Genomic DNA, 6,871 nt, shown 5'->3' on the forward strand with positions numbered 1-6,871 from the left:
ACTTGCGGCCGCTTCCCTCCCAATTCTGCCTCTGCCGCCCCACGGCGGTCTCCTCTGCATCTGTGTCCAAATTTCCCTTGTCTCCCGAAGTCGCCTGTCATTGCAGTGGTGCCCGCCCTAATGATCTCATCCTAACTAATTACATCTGCAGAAACCCTATTTCCACATAAGGTCCCATTTGTAGGTGCCTGGGGTTCGCGCAAAGACAGATCTTTGAGGGAACTCGATTCACCCCACCCCGGGGAGTTTGCCTTTGTGGCCGGCCCTTCCCCCTCAGATCAAATTCTGCCTCCTCAGCGAGGCCTTCCTGACCCTCCCGGGCCCTTCCTGCCTTTCTCTGGCTGCGGCTGTTTCCTGCGGGGCTGGCTGCAGCTCCCGGCGGCGCCCTGTCCTGTACCTGTTTCATGTCCATTGTCGGCAACCCCCGGCTTCTAACACAGCTCATTGCCCGCAGGACCTCCCAGCAGGAGCAGGGACCCAGTAGGCCCTGCGTCTCCGTCCGAACCACAAGCTGCTGTGGGTGGTCACTTGACAGAAAGACCCCTGCCCCCCCTTCCTTATTTGTTTATTTGCTTTTTTTGTTGTTTTAGAGACTGGATTTTGCCCTGTCACCCAGGCTGGAGTGCAGTGGCGAAATCTTGGTTCACTGCAGCCTCCATCTCCTGGGCTCTGGTGAGACTATGGCCTTAGCCTCCTGAATAGCTGAGACCACAGGCGTGCACCACCACGCCCAGCTAATTCTTTGACTTTTTTTTATAGAGACAGGGTTTTGCCATGTTGCCCAGGGTGGTTTCAAAGTCCTGGCCTCAAGCAATCCTCGTGCCTCGCCCTCCCGAAGTGATGGGATTACAGGCATGAACAACTACCCACTTCACTCCATCCTTTCCTTTTTTTTTTTTTTTTGAGACAGAGTCTTACTCTGTCACCAGGCTGGAGTGCAATGGTGTGATCTCAGCTCACTGCAACCTCCGCCTCCCAGGTTCAAGCGATTCTCCTGCCTCAGCCTCCCGAGTAGCTGGGATTACAGGCATGCACCACCACACCCGGCTAATTTTGTATTTTTAGTAGAGAAAGGGTTTCACCATGTTGGTCAGGCTGGTCTTGAACTCCCGACCTCAGGTGATCCACCCACCTCAGCCTCCCAAACTGCTGGGATTACAGGCATGAGCCACCACACCCAGCCGAGACAGGGTTTTCAGGCGATCTGCCTGCCTCAGGCTCCCAAAGTGCTAGGATTACAGGCGTGAGCCACTGGGCCTGGCTTTATTTAATTTTTTGAGATGGGATCTCACTCTGTGGCCCAGGATGGAGTGCAGTGGTGGGATCCCAGCTAACTACAGCCTTGAACTCCTGGCCTCAAGAGATCCTCCCGCCTGGGTTTCCCAAAGGGCTGGGATGACAGGTGTGAGCCCCCACCCCCCCGGCCTGGATATTTCATAGAATGGGATCACACGAGGCCAGGCACGGTGGCTCACGACTGTCATCCCAGCACTTTGGGAGGCTGAGGCGGGCGGATCACCTGAGGTCAGGAGTTTGAGACCAGCCTGACCAACATGGTGAAACCCCATCTCTACTAAAAATACAAAAATTAGCTGGGCTTGGTGGCAGGTGCCTGCAATCTCAGCTCCTTGGGACTCTGAGGCAGGAGAATTGATTGAACCAGGAGGCAGAGGTTGCAGTGAACTGAGATCGTGCCATTGCACTCCAGCCTGGGCAGCAAGAGCCAAACTCTGTCTCGAAAAAATAAAATAAATGGGATCACACGCTGTGTGTCCTGTGTCTGGCGTCTCTCAAGGAGCGTGACGTCCTCAAGGTGCATCCGCGCTGTGGCCTGGGTCAGAGCCTGGATCCTTTTCACGCTGAGTTGTGTTCCGCGGTGGACGGCCAGCGCTGGGTTGGTCTTTTCTTCCACTGACGGGAATTTGGGCTGTTTCCACATTTGGCCTCCGTGAATAACACTACGATGAACATTCATGTACGCGTTTCTGTGTGGACGTGTGTTTCCCCTTCTCTCAGGGGCATGAATAGGAGGAGAATTGCGGGGTTCCTGAGGGCCGGCCCCCAGTGCTGGCGCATCCCCAAGCCAAGCCCCACCCCTCTTTTTTTTTTTTTTTTGAGACAGAGTCTTGCTCCGTCACCCATGCTAGAGTGCAATGGCCCCATCTCGGCTCACTGCAACCTCCGCCTCCTGAGTTCAAGCAATTCTCCTGCCTCAGTCTCCCGAGGAGCTGAGGTTACAGGCACCCACCACCATGCCCAGATAATTTTTGTTTTTTTAGTGGGAGACGGGGTTTCCCCATGTTGGCCAGGCTGATCTTGAACTCCTGATCTCAGGGATCCACGCACCTCGGCACCCTCTTTGGAAGTTCCTAGCAAGTTCTCTGCCTGAGTTCAGACCCACAGGGCCTCTTAGGGGACGGGGGAGGGTCAGGGCCCAGCTCTAGCTGAACTCCCCCGGGGGGAGGGAGGAGGGTCAGGGCCCAGCTCTAGGGGGGATTGAGGAGGGTCAGGGCCCAGCTCTAGCTGAACTCCCCTGGGGGGAGGGAGGAGGGTCAGGGCCCAGCTCCAGCTGAACTCCCCTGGGTGGGGTGGGGAAAGAGGGTCAGGCTGGGGAGGGGAGCACAGAATGGCGGGGTGCCAGGCCTGGGGGAGAGGCGGATGGGGTGGGGAAGGGTGGGTCTGGGCAGATAACGCTGTGGCCTTTTCCTGTTGGCCTGAGGGCCCAGGGTGGGGGTGGGGAGAGGCTGGTCTCCCTGAGGTCTGGGCATAGGGAGGTGTCCTGGGATGAGAAGACTCTTGAGAAGTGACTTTGATAATTCGGGGGCAGGACCTTGGGCCCGCCACCCCTTGCAGGGACAGGGGTCCTTCTTGGGGTGGGGGATGAACAGAGACTGGAGGGGTGGGGGAGAAAGGAGTCGAGGGGCTAATTTAAAGGACCTCTCAGGCCGGGTGTGGCAGCTCACACCTGTCATCCCAGCACATTGGGCAGCTGAGGCAGGAGGATCCCTTGAGCCCAGGAGTTTGAGACCAGCCTGGGTAACACGGTGAGATTCTGTGTCTACAAAACATTTTTTAAAATGAGCCAGGCGCGGTGGAACTACTTGCCTATAGCCCCAGCTACCGAGAGGCTGTGGCGGGAGGATCACCTGAGCTGGGGAGGTTGGGGCTGTGGTGAGCCAAGACTGTGCCTCTGCACTCCAGCCTGGGCAACAGAGTGAGACCCTGCCTCAAAAAAATAAATAAACAAAAAATAAATAAAGCCCCCATTCCCTTTAGGATCTCTACTTCCTATACCAACCCACTGTCCCAGCTTGGAGGGGCGGGACCAGCCGCGAGCCGCAGTTGATTCCCAGAGCACAGAGCACAGGACGGAAGTGGTTCTGCATGGGGTATAGTGAGGCCAGGGAATAGCAATGCATTCCTGTCCGTGAGTCCTGGCCATCAGGCCTTGGGGTGGCCTCACCGAACCCCCACTCCAAGCTCCGTTCAACAGAAATCCAGGAAATGGGCCAGAGGCTGGGAGACCACCCAGGAGACCAGCCCGAGGCCACGCCCTGGAGCCCTGAGCCCTCACTTTTGTAATTAAGATAATAAACCTGTGCTGGCCGGGCACACACCTATCATCCCAGCACTTTGGGAGACCAAGGCAGGCAGATCACCTGAGGTCAGGAGTTCGAGACCAGCCTGGCCAACATAGTGAAACCCCATCTCTACCAAAAATACAAAAATTAGGCTGGGCGTGGTGGCTCACGCCTGTAATCCCAGCACTTTGGGAGGCCGAGGAGGGCAGATCACAAAGTCAAGAGATCGAGACCATCCTGGCCAACATGCTGAAACCCCGTCTCTATTAAAAGTATAAAAATTAGCTGGGCATGGTGGCGGGAGCCTGTAGTCCCAGCTACTCGGGAGGCTGAGGCAGGAGACTCACTTGAACCCAGAAGGCGGAGGTTGCAGTGAGCTGAGATCACGCCGTTGCACTCCAGCCTGGGCGACAGAGCGAGACGCCATCTCAGAAAAAGAAAAAAATAAATAAAATAAAAAAATAAGAATAAAAATACAAAAATTAGCTAGGCGTGGTGGCAGGCACCTGTAATCCCAACTACTCAGGAGGCTGACGCAGAAGAATCGCTTGAACCCGGGAGGCAGAGGTTGCAGTGAGCCAAGATCGCGCCACCTGGCAATAGAGTGAGGTTCCATCCCCCCCAAAAAAAACAAAAAAAAAGGAAAAGAAAAAATAAATCTATGGAACTGCTCATGGGGAGGAGGGACGGCCTGGCCCTGCCACTCATGTTGACGAAGAAGTAAACTGAGGCACGGCCCTTCCCTCCCCCATCAGAACTGAAAGGTGTCTGAGGCCCCAGCAGCCCCTCTGCGTGAGATTCGCTGGCTCTGAGGCCCCAGCAGCCCCTCTGCGTGAGATTCGCTGGCTCTGAAGTCCTCAGATGTCCTCACTCCACCCCCCGTTTCTCCTGCCAGGCTCAGAGTATCATTTTCAAAATGGTAACCAGCAAACCAACGTGATTCTCACACAAAGGCAAGGTGAGCCTGTTCCTCGCTCACCCTGAATCATTCATGAAGGAGGCAGCTGGCTTGCGGGCTGGGATGGGAGACAGGAGAGGAGAAAAGACAGAGGCTGGGCCCTGCTCGCTAAATAAATCAGGTGCCCACGGGAGCCCCTGGGCGTCTTCCCGCGCTGGCGTTCTGCATATGACAGCTGACCTGTAAATTGCTGGGCCCTCAGCCATGGTTACTGTCAGGCCAGCCCAGGAAGGACACTGGTTTCAGGTGACCTGGGTGAGGTGGAGGTGGTGGGGGGGGTTCCTGGGACCAGGCCGCCATTGCAAAAACAAACGGCCTGCTTGTACCTGCTATCGCCCTCTAAGCTTCAGGTGGTGGGTGTGGCTGAGGGGCTGAGAGGTGGCCCCAAAGAAAGACAACCACATCCTAAACTCTGGAACCCGTGAACAAGGCTTCATTTGGAACACCAGTCTTTGAAGGTACCATTAAGTATCTGGAGATGAGATCATCCTGGAGTCTGCAGGTAGACCCTAAATTCCGCGACATACATTTGATTTTTTATTTTTACTTTTTTTTTTGAGACGGCGTGTCACTCTATTGCCCAGGCTGGAGTACAGTGGCGTAATCTAGGCTCACTGCAGCCTCTGCCTCCCGCGTTCAAGTGATTCTCCTGCCTCAGTCTCCCGAGTGGCTGGGATTACAGGAGCAAACCACCATGCCCGGCAAATTTTTGTATTTTTAGTGGAAACGGGCTTTCACCATGTTGGCCAGGATAGTCTTAGGCTCTTGACCTTGTGATCCGCCTGCCTCGGCCTTCCAAAGTGCTGGGATGACAGGTGTTTATTTTCGTTTTTGTTTTTTAGAGACAGAGTTTCACTCCTGTTGCCCAGGCTGGAGTGCAATGGCGCAATCTCGGCTCACTGCAACCTCCGCCTCCCGGGTTCAAGTGATTCTCCTGCCTCAGCCTCCCGAGGAGCTGGGATTATAGGGTGTGCACCACCATGCCCGGCTAATTTTTGTATTTTTGGTAGAGAGGAGGTTTCTCCATGTTGGCCAGGCTGGTCTCGAACTCTGACCTCAGGTGATCCACTCGCCTCGGCCTCCCAGAGTGCTGGGATTACAGGTGTGAGCCATTGCACCCGGCCAGACACTGTCTTAAAAAAATAAAAATAAAAAAAGGAACTGGACAGGTGGCTGGTCATGTGCGGCTTGCGGGGTAAGGGGTGGCCTTGAGTTTATACTTTGAGCAAGACAGGAGCCCTGGTGGGGCCACGATCGGAAGTGGGTTTTAACACGATTCCGAAGGGTTAGACTGGTGCTTGGAACCTGGTGGTCTCTACTGCTGCCAGCTGCCACTCAGACCCCCGGCCGCCCCTGCCTGTCTGCTTTCAGGGCGGGGCCCATCCCAGGCACTCCGCGAACAGACAGAAGCGGCTGGCTCTGGTGGTGTGAGGATGGGGGTCTCCAGGGGAGCAAATCCACAGTAACACACTGGGCTTCTCCCAGATCCACCGGACATTCCTGATGAGTGACGCTGGCTGCAGATGGCTCTTGGTGAGTCTCCGTTGACCGGCTGGTTCGGGCCAAAGGACCTTGCCGTGCGAGGCCTCCATGGAGCTCGGCGGCCACCCCTAATCCGGGCTGGAATCCTCTGGCACCGGACGCCCGCCGGGGCTCCAAGGCTCCTGGGCCCACGCCAGGCCCCGGCCTGAAACGCAGCACTGCTGGAATAAAACACGCCAGAGAAGCAGGACGCTAGGCTCGCCTGGATTTGGGGAAACGAGAATTGTCATGTCTTCTCCCTCCGTAGGTTGGTGTTAACGAAAAACCCCCTTTTCAGCATGGAGTAAATCCCGCTAATTCTATTTAGGGAGCAGTGTCTACTCCGGGCCAGGAACTGCTCCAGTTTCCAACCGCAGCCTCCCGTGAGGGTCCCAGTGTGGAGGGCCGGGGTCATCCCCTCACTCTGGGATGGCTCCCAACCCGCTGACCTGGCCTCCCCGACAGGCACCCTCACAGCTCTGTCGGACTCTTCATATGATCAGCGCTCCTGGGAACATTAGTTTAGGGTGTTTTCTGCTGCTGGGATGGTGGCCCGGGAGGGACCCTCCTGGTGACCCTGCTGGGCCTGGCCCTCAGTTTCCCCAGCCGTAGGCTGGCAGCCTCGAACTGTACAAGTTCCAGGCCACAGTTTCCCCAGCTGTAGGTCAGTGGGCCGTGGACCGTAGGGGGCTCGGGCCTCAGTTTCCCCAGCTGTAGGCGGGTGGCCTGGGCCTCAGTTTCCCCAGCTGTAGGCGGGCGGCCTTGGATTGTATGGGGCCCGGGCCTCAGTTTCTCCAGCTGTAGGCGGATG

The sequence above is a fragment of the Gorilla gorilla genome, chromosome 20, assembly GCF_029281585.2.
Source record: "Gorilla gorilla gorilla isolate KB3781 chromosome 20, NHGRI_mGorGor1-v2.1_pri, whole genome shotgun sequence".
Classification (NCBI taxonomy): domain Eukaryota; kingdom Metazoa; phylum Chordata; class Mammalia; order Primates; family Hominidae; genus Gorilla; species Gorilla gorilla.